This window comes from Protopterus annectens, chromosome 5.part1, assembly GCF_019279795.1.
Source record: "Protopterus annectens isolate FY-2018-M chromosome 5.part1, PAN1.0, whole genome shotgun sequence".
Lineage (NCBI taxonomy): Eukaryota > Metazoa > Chordata > Ceratodontiformes > Protopteridae > Protopterus > Protopterus annectens.
The window spans coordinates 475,673,308-475,690,881 of NC_056736.1; positions in this window are offsets into that span (position 1 = coordinate 475,673,308).

Sequence of the window (17,574 nt, forward strand, 5' to 3'; positions counted from 1 at the left end):
TAACCCAAATGCTCATCCAGCTGCAGTATAAATTTTCCCCTTAGTAAAAAACTTTTTAAATAAGAAAAATGCAAGGCTCACCAGGGAGCTTAGGTGTCCCCACTATCTAAGAGATGAAGCTAAACATTCATGGAAAAAAATCCAAACTCTGAAAACCATGTTACCTTGCCAAACTCTGGAACTTGTCTAAACAATCCATATCGAGGCACAAAGCAAACCATATAAAAAACAAGCATTTTTATCTCTTAAATAAAATCAAAACATTTTGGCATGAGGTCAGTTTGCTCTCTGTCAGTAAATCTTCTTTAAACCTAATTCAGACTTATCAAGGTCCACTCATCATTGCTGGCTTTGCCAGAATATTTAACTTTCCACCCAAAACCCTCAACAAAATCTCCATTCCCCCTCTTCTCCTCTCTTTCTCCCTGAGCCCACTCCCTCCTTTCATCCACACTTTCTACATCAAAAATTTCATGTAAATAAATCATTAAGCAATGTGAAGACTTGCCCACACAGACGTAACTTCAGATGCAGAGCACAGTTTTCCTTAGTTAGTCTGCAGTTGCAGGGACATTTTGTAAGCCAACCTCTTCATCACTTCTTTCATCTTTACTTGACACAAAATATAGTACTAAATATCTTGAAAACAGCAATCATTACCCCGCTGTTCAAACAATGTAAACCTCAGAACACCTCAATGTTTGTCCTATTGTCATCTTACCCACTGTTGGCAAGGTACTAAAAAAATTTCCACTCTCCTCTTAAGTTACATTCAGCAATTATATCTCCTTACCCTAAAGCACTACGGACTCTTGACAGGTTGAAGTACAATGATGGCATTTTGTCGCCTAACTGCTGGCAGTCTCCTCAACATGGACAAAGGTAACTTGAAAGGAACAATATTCACTGATTTCACAAAACCCTTTAACCTAGTCAGTGACAATCTTCCTTCTGTCACTTCAGAACATTAGAATTATTAACACATCTGTCACATGGTTCCAAGAATTCTTATCAAACAGATTCTTCCTACTTCAATTGTGTTCTTCATTTTCTCAGCCATTCCTCTTCCAATGGGAGTACCTCAAAGTTTTTCCCTAGCTCCACTTCTCTTCCATACTTTCAGTAATAAAGTATATCATGATCTTCTTACTCTAGAACACATTTTCTGTGCTGATGACATTGTAATATTTAGATCCAGTGACAACCATTCTATAATCAAAACACAAATGTGAAAAGATCAAAACTCACTCAGTTCTTGGCTAATTAACCACAGACAAATACTCAGCCCTACTGAAAGAAAAAGCATGCTATTTAGCACAACTCAGAAAATTAAAAATTCACAAAATCACTCACTATCACTACCTTCTGTAGCACACCAAGAGAAACAACCAATTCCTTTAAATATCTCAGCTCATAGATAGTCCAGTCACTAACATTCCATACCCATATTGAGAAATCACGGGAACATTTTATCTTTTCCCTCTTGTGGACCATGAAGAGCAGCCATAAGCAAAGGAGCACTTCTGGCTCAGCTTGAATATGGACTTCCCATACTAGCCACAGTCTCTAAGGAAAAATCCTCCACATTACAGACTAACAAAGACAAAATATGTTACTTCATCATGAACTTTCCCTCTCATGGGCACCACTGTCTCAAACTCAATAAAGACAAACAACGCACACTGAAGCAGAATATAGATATGCTACTAGTCTCTGGTCATCTTCTTCTTCTACAGCCTAACTTGTTTCTACCACCACAAACTGCTAAAATGTAGTTTAAACATGCATATTACAGCTCCAGATGCTTTTTCCAAACAACCCCCCCTGACTCCACAAACCAGGCTACAGTGCACGAAAAAACACCCCTTCTCCATCTTTGCTCCTAAAATATGATAAAAATGATTGAAAAATTTGATACATTAGATAAAAAAAGCAAGAAATAATTATATAATAACAGGATAAACAAACTATTTACATAGATGTTCACTCAGCAATAAACAAGCCATTACAATTGTTGTAAATAAAGTTATATCTTACTATTAGATTATTGGTTTAGTAATAATGCATGTATATTCTTCCAATAATTGTATGTAGTTGCATTCCTTGCAGATCTGGCTCTAATTGTCAACATTTCAAGATTAGACACCTCTTTGAGAAGATCTTTAAAGTTTTGGAAAGATGAGATTTGCAATGATTTCCAATTTTTTGTGATTTCTTTCCCAGCAATGGATAAAATCGACCACAAAATTGAATACTTACTTGGTGTTACGCAAATTGGAATTGGAGTGTTAAATAAGACTAATGATTTGTTGATTGAAAAATTATCTGTAAATATTGCTTGTAAAAACCTGTTGATGTCTTGCTAAAATTCCTTTAAAAGAGGACACTCATAAAATATATGTATCCAGTCAACATGTATATCCTTTTTACATCTCCAACATAATACATTTTCTTTAGTTATCTTACTTATATTGTATGGTGTGAGAAATGATCTATTTAAAAATCTTCAAGTAAAAAATTTCCATTTAGGAGAAGACGTGACTTTACTAGCTGATTGGAGACTATTCAATTTATTTTTATCTGAAGGATAAGAATTATTAACAGTGATGAAGGATTTCCAATAATTGTGTGTATGTTTATCCAAGTCAAATTTTATTGTTTTATACATATATATGAAGGGCTAATTTTTATTGAATTGTCCTGTTGACTGAAGTTCATTAAATAACTCACTAGTGGAAGAGATTATATCAAGTTTATCCTTGGTATATTCTCTAGCTTCTTGTAAATCTAGCCATAGTGATGTATCAAATTTATTATCTTCCATAAGGGTATTGAGTGATTTTAGTTTGTGTTTGTTCATCAATTGATGCCAAGCTATCAAGTGTTTTTGTTTAAATAAAGAAATTTTATGATAATATGTAGTAAAAATTACTCCTTGTGTATAGGCTATGGGGAAGATAATGAATATCCAACTGTCAAATATTTTATGTCTAAAGATAATTTTTTTTTAAAGATCTTAAAATTAAAGTTATGAAGTTTGAATTGTATGTTTGGGTATATTGGTAAGAAAAAAATTCCTTCAATCTCCAGACAAATGAATTGCTTATTAAATTAGACATATGCATTTCATTAATATTTTTTGGATAATGGGATAGACAAAGAATGTATTCTTTCCATTTTGCAGAGTATTTACTGTCTATTAAATAGGTAATAGTTTTGATTACTGAGGAGATTGAATAAAGGTCCAGATTAGGTAAAGAAATACCTCCATTATCCCAGCTATACATATTTTTATTTTTTTTTTTTATTTATTTAATTTTATTTAACATTTGTTGACCGGGAATGTCCGACTAGGTTCCACAGAGCCTGCTTTCAGCGGAGGCCCGGGGAGAAATGCTCCAGATATATGTGTTACTAAAGCAATTCTAGATTTAATTGGATACCAAAGGAATTTTTTATCAGTGTGTTAAACCTTTTGATTATTAAACATGAAGGGGGAATAGATATAGATTGAATTATATACAAAATTATAGGGAGTAATACCATCTTTATAACTGACAATTTGTCATCCATTGAGAACCTTATATTTGACCATTTATTTATTAAACTTTCTATAGTAATTACACTTTTATTAAAGTTGATTTTTAATGTATCTTTTATATTGTTGGTAATAGTTATCCCTAAGTATGTTATTTGTTGAGAATGTGCTATATATGTTTTGCAGTCGTCTTGTATGTTGAATTTTATTGACCGACTAATAGAATTTGGGTTTTATTATGATTGAATTTAAGGCCTGAGTTTTTTTGAAAAATATCCATATTGTTAAATAATTCTAACAACAAAGGGTTCTTACCCCTAATGTAATCAATATGTCATCAGCAAACATTTGTATTTTTGAAGTTTCATCAACTCCCAAATCATACCCTTTAATACAAGTGCTGTCCCTTATCATGTTTGCCCAAGGTTTCATAGTTAAGGTGAATAAAAGGGGAGATAAAGGGCAACCTTGCTTGGTAGCTTTTACAATTGGTATGTATTGAGAGATGTTAGGACCTATTTTTATATATGCTTGACAACCACTGTATAATCGAGAAATAAGATTTATAAAATGTTCTGAAAAATTAAGTTCCCCCAATAAAATAAATAAATATTCCCAGTTTATTGTAACAAATCCACAATTTATGTCTAGACTAATTATGGTAAGATTGTTTTTTAGAATCTTTACTGATTCTATTAAGGATAATATTCTTTTAATGTTGTCATAAGAAGTTCTATTAATTATGAAACCAGTTTGATTGGGCACAACTAGACTAGGAAGGATATTCTTTAGTCAATTTGCATAAATAGACATAAACACTTTGTAATCTGTATTTAGCAAGGATATAGGCCTATATGAGTTACATTTAGTGGGGTCTTTATCTTGTTTTAGGATTGAAGTGATAAAAGTGTATTTCCATGATGGTGGAATCAAATTATTGGTTTGTGCTACATTGGAAACAGAGTGTAAAATTGTAAGTGCTTTTGTAGGTAGAGTTTTATATAATTCTGGGATAATGCCATCATTGCCTGGAGCTTTATTTTGTTTAAGTTTTTAATTTGTAGTTGAATATCCTTAAGAGTAATTTGCCTATCTAGTAATTCAACCTGTTCTTCAGTTAATTTTTTTAGAGTTGTTGGAAATGAATGTTTGTATGTCTTTTTTGGGGTTTATTGATTCAGTAAGCTGATTATTTTTAAGAAGTATTTTCTAAATTCATGCAATATATTGTGTAGACCAGAGACTGTTTTCTTTTTCAGAGGTGAGTACAGTTCATTAATATGATTACATTTGTTTAATCTTTTGGTTTTGTTTGCTAGGATATTCATAGATATGGGATTTGATGAAAAAGTAATGCATTTGAATTTTTCTAAACTAATCTTAATTTTATGATTTAAAGTTTCGAGATACTTCTTATTTAGAGAATCTATTTATTTTTTTATATCTTTATTTTCCTTGTTTTTTTAAGAGGTCAGGATTCAGTTTAAGATTGACTTGTATTTCTTTTAAGTCTTTGTCCCATGTTATTATTTTCTTTTTGTACCAGTCAGTTATTCTGCCATATAAATAAGACTTCATTGCATCCCATATAAAGATATCAGATGTATCATTTGTAACATTATGTTCAATGAAGTTATGAATTTCTGTAGAAAAAAAGGTTATAAAATCCTTCAATTTAGTTATGTAGACTGGTATCCTTTTTATCTGAACATTATATAATGAATGAATATAAATATCAAAGGTTATACAGTTATGATCAGATAGGGGACATGTAATGACATTAACATTAGTTAACAAATTAGCTAAGTTATTAGAGATAAAGACTCTGTCTATCCTTTAATATGTATTATCTCTGTGGGAATAAAATGTATAGAAGAGTGATTTAGAGTCGGCGTAATTATTAACATCCTTCAAGAAAAAGGATTCAGAAAATTCTTTCAGTAACTTGGCCGTAGATGAAATCTTTCTTTTACCAGTAAAGGTGGAGTCTTTGTTATCGAAAATACAATTAAAATCACCAGCTAATATATTACCTTTGGAAAATTGTAAGATGTGGTCTATATGTTGTTGTGCTGATTTAAGTCCAAAGCCAGGTATCCAATATATGTCAAATAAAGAGAATATCTTATTATTATACTCTATAGTAACTGATGCAACCATGCCTTTATTATCATGATATGTATCTATTATTTTGGGCTTGGAAAGTTTGTTGTTCCATAGAATTGCAACACCTCTTTTTTTGTGAATGCTCAGAACTAAGACAGAATAAGCTGTAGAGTCTAGTTTAGTTATGTCTTGTGTTATCAAGTGAGTTTCTTGCAAGAATATTAGTTGAGAGTTTTGTAATTTAAGATATTTATTTAAAGATCTTCTCTTATTAGGATTGTTTAGTCCATTAACATTAAGTGAAATGCAATGTAAAGAGGTCATGAGGTAGTTTCTATGCAAAATGATTCATGTTGATAATGTGTTTTATTATGACTTTGTCTCTTTGAGCATAAAAAGTGATTGCAAGCAATACAAGTTTTAATTTTATTAAAGATGTAAAGATGAAGTAAAACCAAAGTTATATTTAAATGACTTTCAACTATGTAAGTGTAAGTGAACATCAAATATCATATTATTAATAAATTATAACAAAAGCTACTAACAAGAAAAAAAATCCAAATCCCATTTGGAGTTATAAACTCATAATTTGAGTGATATAAATCACTCAAATTAACTTTCTGCCTAGCAACATATTTATGTCAAGAACCGCCTAACTGTAAGCTTGTTCATAAGTAAATTGTATAGCTTTCAAGTAAAATTATCATCTGTTACTATTTAATTTAATACTTATCTGTTCAAAAATAAACTTATCTAAAATGCAGTATTTATAAAATCAAAAAGATGCATTGCTTAATAGTAAATGAAAACTTGATGTATAGTTTTGTATTATACAACAATTCAGTATGCTGATTATGATGATATATATTAAACTGAACCATATAATGACCAAGATGAATGCCATAGATTATATGCTTATGGAAGGTATATCATGCATTGTATAGGAACATTAGAAGAAGAGATAAGAAAAATCTAGAATTATTCATATTCAGTCATGTTAGAACGTTCAATAATCTGGACTTAGTCTGTCAAAATTTACAAAATCTAGGGGAAAAAAACAGGTTAATGTTATTAACTTTTAAAGTTAGACCCTTCCCTAATCATTGTCTGCACAAGCATCTGATATTCATGCTATTTGTTATGCAATTTCAATCCACTACACAACAATTGTAATTGATGCAAATATTATAAGTAAACATAAGGCTAGTAGATACAGATTATTTATATGAAAACAGTGTCCCATGAATAGTTAAATGTTTATGGAAGTATCAAGAAGGTCTATGTCAACCCGCAACTCATCTCCCTAAGATCAAATATATCCTATCTTACTAATACTCCTTGCCCTTAATCTTAAAACAGCTGAAGCCATGTAGACATTATTACCCTACACTGTAAATTTGTGTTATGTTCAATTATGATAATACGATTTCTATTAGAAACTGGCATCTTACTCTAGTTGTCTAGACTGTCATTTTTAATACAGTATGCTCCGATATGTCATCAAACTTTTTGTAATACATTTTAGCTATAACAATCAACAATGTTACAAATGAAACATAAGCGTTTGTGTGATATTTACCTTTTCAATAATACAGAGCAAGTGAACAAGACATCCATCATATTTTTTAACTGTCTGAAACATTTGAACTGTTGGAATTTTAAAGGAAGGACATGTCCATTAGTAATATTTACTATTTAACAACAAGTACAAAGCTAGTGGAATGAGTAGATAGATGCAGAATATCATTGAATAAACATGTTAATAAGTAAGTCTTAAATGGGTATTATGAAGGTCCACTTAAAGATTTATGGACAGAACCTCTTTCCTCTCATCCTCCTTCCTCCCTTCTTTCTCCTTTTCTACTTAATTCTTCTTATATTTCACTCACTTACTTCTCCACTCTTTATATTTATCACTATTTAAATGACTGGGCTCAAGTGGAACAACTAAAATAACTTTATGGTTCTACAATGGAGGAGTAATGTTCAACGGTTATTTTTGTTAATTATTTCCTCGTATCTTCCTATAGACTTCCACGGTGGTGCAGCGATAGCATTGTTGTCTCACAGCAAGAGGTTCTCCCATTCGATTTTCGGCTCAAGTGTGGGCAGTGCCTTCTGTGTGGAGTCTGCATGTCCTCCCCATGGTTGGGTGGGCGTTCGAAAGACATGCATAAATGGGTATGCCTTCGTTGAAGGTTGAATGTTGAGCTGGCACCTTGGCGTTCGTAAAAATCTACTGCCAATCATTAGCAGACCGGAGTTCTGCTGTGGTGACCCCTAACTGGGAAAAGGCGAAAGACAACAACAACATTTCCTCGTATCTTCCTGTGAGGGCAGGAGAAGATTATGTCCTTAGCAATGTCTAGATGCCGGTGACATCACTCAGCCACAAGGAAGCTCACAGAAATGCTAATTGTGAGATGACGTGCTGCAGAGTCAGTTCTGAGCAATTGAAAGTTCCAGCGGGAAACGGTGAGGTAGTTTGACTTCAAAATAATCACTGGAACAATCACAGGTTGCTTGAGACAACCTGAATGAGCACACAACTGCGAACTGACTTCTTGAGCCCAAAGCCGGCCAGTCAAGTCAAACACTGCCACCAATGATCCCAAAACAGAAAGGGCAAGCTGAAGGTTGAGAAAAAAAATACACAGCTCTGTATTCAATCTAGTCGGCAGTGACAGCATAACAGCGCTGGCCCCAAGCAACAAAAAACAGAGAGAAAAAAAGATAAAGAAAAGAAAAAAAAAAAAGAACTAGAGAACATCCCAACAGTTCCAAGCATCAAATATACCACAATACAACCCAACTCAGCAAAATACCCAAAATGATCTCGCCAACATTCACCTTTGCCTCAGTGCCACGAAGCATGTTTACTGAATCAAATGACCAAAAATAAATAAATAAATAAATAAAGACTGACAGTCCAATGCAAGTGTTGACTTCAAAATCACTACCCAAACCTGAAAGCCCTTCCAAAAGCCACAACGCTCTGATCGATTAGATTAAACATTGTAATACTTGTGTTATTTGGAACTTAATCAATAAAAAGCTACTACAAAGGCAAAGCAAACCATGAAGGACACCAAACATACTGTCAAGAACTGTATCATATACATTCACATCTTGTTTAAATAATATTAAATTATTTCATATCTTTAAAAGATTATAGGAAAAAAATGACTGAATTATTTTTTATTAACTAAAATATAAACAGATAGAAGACATTAAAAGCTAAGAATAAGAAGTTGTTGTTATGTCTTTCGGCTTTTCCCGGTTAGGGGTCGCCACAGCGGAACTCCAGTCCACTAATGATTGGTAGTTGATTTTTACATGCTGAGTTACCAGCCCTGATGCACAACCTTCAATGAAGGTACGCCCATTCACGCATGTCTCCACGCAGAAGACGTTCCAGCTGAGAATCGAACCGGACAGCGTCTTACTGTGAGGCGACAATGCTACCGCAGCACCACCACTAAGAATAAGAAGTAAAGAATATAAATCATATTGCATCTAACATAAACCAACAGGAATAAGACAAATATCATCAACACTCATCTGTTGAACCATTTTTATCCCACTAGACTTTTTGGGTCATGAGATGTTTATATTAATGGATGAAAATATAACAAAACAGGAAATTAAATCTAATTCAAGTCATTTTTTTAATTTCTTTTTATGGTCAACTGTTTTCCAGGATCCATTCTCTGCCAATCATTTAAGGCTGGTGGAAGCCCAATCCATTTCATCTATTTTTTTTCAATAATTTATTTGCTTTTATGAAAGTGATAACTGGCTCTAATTCTCCAAATGTCTTGGGACCATCCGGGAGAAAGATTTTTAGCTTTGCTGGAAAAAGTAGATGTGATTTTATTTGAGCTTTTTTTAAATTCTTTGAGTACTGGTAAAAATAATTTCCTTTTAGTAATTACTGATGAAGAATAATCATTATCAAAATGAATAATGTTATCATTGAACTTGATGGGAGAGTTGGACCAGGCTGACTTTAGTACAATTTCCTTATCATGTGAAGACAAAAATTTAGCTATTACAGACCTTGTAGAGGTATTTTATTATTTTTGAAGTGGCCAAGGATCTGTGTGCCCTTTCTTTCCATGTTGTTTCCTTCAATATTATCCAAGTCCATTTTATCTATTTTTGAATATAATTCTGATTGTAGAAAAAAAAAGTAAGAAGTTTTTTTTTTTTAATGATGTGGTGAGAAGAGATTTTTTTAAGCTCATACTGGGAATCTTGTGTAAAAAAAGCTTGTCTCTTATTTTTTGACAGGAAAAATTCAAAATTATCAACATTTTTTAAGATACTATCTAAGTAGACAATAAGAGGAATCCAAAAAAGTAAAAAAAAATTAAGAATTAGATAATTATATTCAAAATTTCTGTCATTAAACCACAATATTCCACCATCAATGTAAACTTAAAACAAAAATATAAGCTTATAAAACAGAAAATGTACATTTCATTTATAAACTGAATTGTGTCTATTAATTGCAACTTTACATACTGTAGTTTGATTAACTACTAGCTTAACACTCAAATAATGTGCTTTTGTTCACAGGCAACATCATTATAAGTCTGATAAGTGCAGTTTTCCTATTTTGCTGTCAGTATTCTGCTAGGTATGATCAGTTTCTACATATTAAAGTGCTTGTTTTGTATTATATTTCCACTTTATTTAGCAATTTTTGTGATCCAGCTTTGAAAGCTTTGCTTTGCACTCTAGTGACAGTACAGGGGAACCAAATCAGTTCTGTGCTTTAGATTAATAAAGGAACCCAATAAAGTACTATTTTGTGACTTCTTTTTGGAACTGTCTTTGCTTGTATAAAGCTATCAAATTAGTGTGATACTTGGCATCATGCATTGGATGTTAGCTGTGCCCTGTACAGGCACAGTCACTTTGAATCTCAATTTTCCCTTTAACAAAAAAAAAAAAAAAAGAAAGAAAAAAGAAAAACTCAAAAATGTATTGATTATTTATTTGAATGATGAGCCCCTGGTTTCCATGCAGAGGAGCATTGCTCCACAAGTTTATACTTAGATTGTACTTTTTGTCTGGATAGCACCTAAGCAAATCAGTTATAAACCAATGAGACATCACTCTCCTTTTACCCAATACAACAAACGTCTGGAAATATAGATCTGTACTTTCCTACTATATCTTCAGACAGCTTGGTTAAAATGGGTATCCTGAGAGAATATAGTCTCATGTTTACTTACAACCATGGATTTACCTAAGCAATCTGACAGAGTGTCTGAGAGACGTCGGTATATAATGTCGTTGAAGTCAAGGCTCCCACACACAAATGCTACAAAACCAAACAAGTTATCAGTTACGCATAATCCCATTGTTATTGTACAGCACACATTACAGACCAAACTCATTGACCCACATATGCTTAGGGTCTTAAAACTAATCTTACTAAACCACAAAAACTTTCCAGGTGCAACTATAGCGATGAGTATCCTTAGCAACTTCTCAATCACGTAACTCAAGGAGCACTCACAATAAACAATGTATCTATAAGTCATGGTGTCTCAACTGGAAAGCCCATAAGGCAACCTTCATACAACCCAAAATCCTAGTCATTGGAGACTCCATTGTGAGGCATACTTATGTACCACTCATAAGGCTGAGAAAGGATTGTGTCACAGTCAGTGGCCTAACATGGGCCAGGATTTACCAAATAACACAGATACTCAAGTTCTTGCACCACAAGTATACATTTGACACAGTCAAAGTACACGTGTGAGTAAAGGACCTGAAGCATACCTTCTTGGACAATATCAGGAGAGACATGACGGAGCTCTCAGAACATGTGGCCAAGACAAGTATGAGCCTAACCTTGTGCAGCATTTTACCTTCACCTAGAATAATGCCAAATTATGAACAACAGATGATTTACTTCAACAAATGTATTAGCTTTTGTTGTCATTCAAAGGGGGTACAATATATATCTGCCTGGGAGAACATGACAGACAGTAAAACTGTTTTGCCAGGAATGGCTTGCACCTGTCCGCTCAAGGCCTTATATACTGACAAAACATTATCCACTCCTATAATGCCTTTTTGTGGCAAAGTCAGTCTTCAAAAGCTACCAACATAAAAAAAATCCAGAAAACATGAAATTATCGCTGGGAGCCTTGTCAAAAAACTACACTCCCTATAGGCACTCCTAACCATAGAATGCATTGAAATGTGCATTGTCATGGAGACATGGTTCAAGCATACTGAAAGCACCCCATTAGTGCAAGGTTTAAACATCTACCATGCATTCAGACCTACCAACCTAGCTGAAGACATTAAATGCAGAGGTGTTCTCTATATTCATAAAACAAAACTTCATTTCCAAACTTGTTATGCAAGATAACCATATAGAACTTGTCCATGCACAGATTACTATTAACAAAACCCTGTCTCACATTGTAGCTAAGTACAGAACCCCCTCTATGCCCCCCTTGGCCCATACCATCTAGCCAACTAGTTTGGAAGAAATAACCATTTAGCCAAGCACCACGTTCCTAAGAGTCTTCAATTACCCGTCTCTTAACTGGGAAATGTATTCACCCCCAAACATGTATGCACAGAGATTTCTGGTCTTTCTAAATAAAAACTTGCTGGACTAGTTAATTTGCACCCCTAATAGGGGAGACAAAATCTTTGACTTTGTTCTCACCAATATGGGACAGTTCTGCTGCCTGCCAGATGAGATTTCCTCTATAGTCAAATTGGTCCATTCATCAATCATATTCACCATAAGACTCATGCCAGAAGTGTCATCCAATAACTCAGTATTTAGAGATTATGCTAAAGCTAGTATATTAAAACTCTGGAATAACCTGGTTAAATTTAGCACTCCCTACACCCTGGTCACCCCAGTACAGATGCAAAATCCTTCAATCTCAAGTGCTATGCACTGGCAAATAGCTGAATAGAAGCATCTATCCACCTCAGAAATAGCTCTAACTTCACCAGCCTCTCATCCCGCCTCACTCCTAGATCACATATTGGCATCATCCCCCAAACAATTCTCCCAGGATCAAGTCCATCAAGCGCTATCAAAGCCAAAAAGCTTCTATGGGACCTGATAACATATCAGGATGCCTACTGCTCAAGCCTGAAATAGGACCTGTCAAGACCCCAACCCCCCTACAATGGCTCTTCAATATCAGCCTCCAGTCAAGGATTGTAGTGGAAGAATGGAGGACTGCAACAGTCATCTCCCTACACAGTGATGGGGAGTCAACTTACCCGGCCAACTACAGACATACAGGCCTGACCAGCCTCATCTGCAATGCTATCAAAAAGGATGTATGCAGCCTAAAAACTTTTCTAATAAGACAGTTTGGTTTTGACAAGAACAGATCCTGTCTACTAATTTAGTTGAGTTTGAAAATGTTACCAAAGCACTGCATGAGGGGAAAGTCTGCATAAATTACATATCTACACCCAACATATTTCACACCATCTCCCACTCCCGCATTGTTGATAAACTCATCCAGCTAAATGTAAATCCCTATATAATTCATTGGATAGCAACCTGGATCACAAACAGAACACAGGAAATTAGGTTGGGTAGATATGCCTCATCTAAAAGTCTTATCACTAGTAGTGTACCTCAGGGTTTGGTCCATGGACCACTCTTCTTTGGCATCTACTTCTCAGAGGTCAAAGCTAAAGTTAAGGGCTTATAGCCGATGATATTTACAGATGACTATAAAGTTTGTGCCATCATAAACTCTATAGAAGATACAAAAATCCTTCAGGAAGGTCTTTCCCAAATAAACAACTGGTGTTAAAGCCACAGCCTAAAATTAAATGTCAAAAAATGTACAATTGTACCCTTCAGCAAGGATGACATCCCCTGCAACTATTAAATTGACAGCACACCCCTGAAAACTGACCCAGTAATGAGGTATCTGGGAGCTCATGTGGACAATTAGCTGTAATTCGATCACCACATATCCAGAGTTGGAAGGAAGTCCTTTTTCATTGTGCAGCTTACTAGTAAGGGTACATTCGGGTACAGGAAGGTGATTATTCTGCTGTGTTCTGTACTCATTAGCCTGATCATTGAGTATAATGTTCTCTTTGTTATATACCTATCTGAACATGTGAAACAATGTGAATGACCACAACTCTTTCTCACTAAGAAAATCAAGTGTCTTAATCACAAAAGCTACACTGATTGTCTCAAAGTCCTGTCCATCTTTTTTGTATCGTAAAGGTTACTGTGGAATGATATCTGCTTCACCTACAGATGTTCTGTTGAACCCATCCTTTCAGATCTATTTTACATCTGCATATCCAAAAGTAGCAGAAACTCACAATCAAGAAATCATCTCAGTCTCTTTTGAAACTTATATAGAACATGTTGAAGTGATAGATACATCTGCCAGAGAATACCAGTACTCTGAAATTATCTTCCTGTCCATCTAAAGTAAAGTATTCAACCATAATCTAGCTGAGTGGATGGAGATCTGCAAGTTTACCCCTGGACCCTTATGGACAGGGCTACCATGTAAATCTCTGCTTGCCCCAATGTTATTCTTATTCATAATACAGATGTCTCTGGGTTAATTGTACTTAAACACTAGGACTAAAAACATATTTGGAATGCACAGATAGGCTTCTGAAGATCCTTAGTCTTGTAAGTACTTATAAACAGGAATGTGCATACCTTATATACCCTTCAGTTCCATAAATAAGCAAAACAGTTTCCTTTGGACCCACAGCATATTTCTCTCAATTCTGAAGCAACAGATATTTTGCTTCTCTGTTAAATGTCGATATGTGAGCTGCTTCCTGCATCGTTTTCACTAGCATGGGTGACCACAACATGCAACATTGTCAGTACTTACTCCAACTTTAGTTACTAACCCATAATGTTGAGTTAATGCTGCTATTGTGCCTAACCTGGGTCTTGTGATGTACTTTGTAAATCACAGTAATCAAACAAGGAGAGAATGATCATGTTGAGTTGCCATTTTTAGACATATCTGAATCACTTCTCCCTCTTAGTGTTCTGCATTGACAAATTGCATGCTGCTCATTTCTGTGTGGTTTCTCATTTATATTTTGTCATACCTGTATTTTGTAGTACTAAATATTGCATAGTTTTAACCATTGCAGTTTCACCCAACTGGTATAGTGGATCTCCCACAACCTACATGTGGATACTACTTTATTGTGCGCTATGCATTGCCAACACTTCTCTGAATTCCTGCCTTTGTGTTACCATAACTTACTACATAGTATAGTCTTGTGTTCTCAAGTTGTGCAGTGTATGCTATTGATGAAAATAAATTATGTTATATGAAGTTTTTCAGCATTTACTTTGTTGCATTTTTCAATCTTTGTGTGTATGTGTGTGTATTTGTGTGTGTGTGTGTGTGTGTGTGTGTGTGTGTGTGTGTGTGTGTGTGTGTGTGTGTGTGTGTGTGTGTGTGTGTGTGTGTGTGTGTGTGTGTGTGTGTGTGTGTGTGTGTGCACATGTGTGCATGTGTGTGTTCTGCGTGTGTGCGCATGCACATGCTGATTTTTATATATATATAAAAACAGAGAAACTAGTGGTCTGTAAACTTTGCTCTGTTACAATAATTTCCAAAAATAATGAAATGCAGGTAGTACTCCAAAACAAGCCTTTATTCATCACAGACAAGCAATCCTCAGTAACAAAAAAAAATTAGGAAATATTTTAACAATGTTAAACATATCAGCTTTTATATACTTAAAAGTAGGTGTGGAAACTATACATATTGTTTCATTTTAAACCAGCCTATTCAAGGCAAACAATATCAACAGGGTCGTAAAAGTGCATTTTAGGACAGCAAGTACCCACCCCTGCTACTACTGATTAGATCAAACTAAATCCTAGTTAAGGAAACATTACCTATCGATTTGCAACCCACATTCCAAAATCAGGTATTAAGAAAAGCATAATTTACACATAAAAAGACTTTTAACTATAACCGCTACTTAATGCAATAAAGCCTTCATCAGGTCTTTGACAAGAACTAAAATCAAGAAATTGAATTTCTCTAAAACTATCCTTAATTAAACCTCAGCAACATTGTAAAATTCTATTTCAGCATTTTAGCTGAATGTCACCAAATGTATGCACAAGCAAGGGGCTTGAGTTATCGGGTGACAGAGATTTTTCAAAATGTTTTGAGTCTGCCTCATTGGAATCTAGCTACATTAATGAGTTTGTGTCATCTGAATGAAGCCACCTTAATAGCATTAAATAGGATGTGACATTGAAAGTTTTGTTGCAGCAACATTTATGAGCATACAGTCTGCGTTGTATGAATTCAGAAAAGACAGAAGGTAATATGAGTCACATCTAATGAGATCTTTCCATGTTGGGAACTGCTGTTGTCAATGCTTGTTTCCAAGCTACAAGAGCCACACTCATTGTTTTAGTGTAATTATTTAGAGAAAATCTAGTTAGCACATTAACTATTTATTAAGGAATACTGCTACAAAAGATGTGTGCAGAATTGTGAATACTTATTACTTTATGTTAAGGAACCTACCAGGTATTTCTTTGCAACTACTTTATTCAATTTCTGAGTTTTGAGAAGAGAAAATAAGAGAAGAAGCAGATTTTTTTCTGTGTTATAGAAGATGCATTCCTTTCATATCTTTACTTCTTTCCTGTTTAGAAAGTAATTTTTGCTTAGAAAACAAAACGCTTAGTAGTAATATTTAATTTTAATTTGAAGCAGAATTGTTCACTTTTACAGTAGTTTTCATTACAGTTTGCATTTTTAGCTTCAAGCCTTCTTGGTTTGGTAAGAGGCCATACTCTAGTATGACAGTGTGTTAACCTGTTGTCTGTGTAGACAACATAGTTTTACAAGCTGCATGATCCAGGCAGAGCAATGCAACAGCACTGTAAATGGTTCCATTTTTGACACACGAAATGCAACAGGAAATGCAACAACAGAAGATAATAGCAGTGAACATTACCTAGTTATGAAGCTGTTTGAAAAGCTCAGAAGGCTGAGCTTTTCAACCCCAAACTTTTTTTCTTTTGTTCTCTACAGAATGAAAAGCTTGGTGTTGAATATTTCAATCCTAAACTTTTTTGCGTGTGTATTCTCTGCAACACCTTACACAATGGCTCCTATATCTGCTCCCAGTCAGTCCATTCATTTCATGGGTCAGAAGCAAGACGACCCTAGTTTAGGTGAGAGTCCTAAGGCCTGTAGATGCCTTCCTATGTAACCTACTTGCATACCTAGTATTTAGAGGTGAAAGTTGGGTGGTAAGGAGTAGAGTGCCCCATAGGTTGAGGTAGCTCACTGAACTTTGCTAAATCCTGCATCCACACACTTACATCACGTTGTGTGTGTGTGTGTGTGTGTGTGTGTGTGTGTGTGTGTGTGTGTGTGTGTGTGTGTGTGTGTGTGTATGCGCACTACAACAGCATGTGCTCTACAGGCTCATGCTGCACTGAAGCATCATCCACTGCTCCTAAGTGGTCAACTAGTGTTCCCACCCTACCACCACTACTAGGATGAGCAAGCTTTTAGCCATTGCTGAATCACATCTTCTCTTACCATTTCCACCATCAAACAAGCTGCTAATCAAATTGAGGTTGCCTAAGCCATAATCATTGCTTTATCCATGCATGCTATCAAATCTGGATACTGATTTTAAAGCTTTATAAGATGTGAACTTTAAGGTGGCATCATTAATGTAATAGACCTGGTGAGAAAGTAAACATCTTGGTTGGCAAAACTAGGTCTGAAGAAAGATGTCAAGACTTCAGAGTTTCCTGGCCTTCAGATAAATAATAGTTTTGTATAATGCTATCTGAAAATCTTCAAAAGCTTTAAGGTGGACAATCATAATTTATAGGATTTAGTTATGCTTGACAGTGAGAGAGACAGATGGTG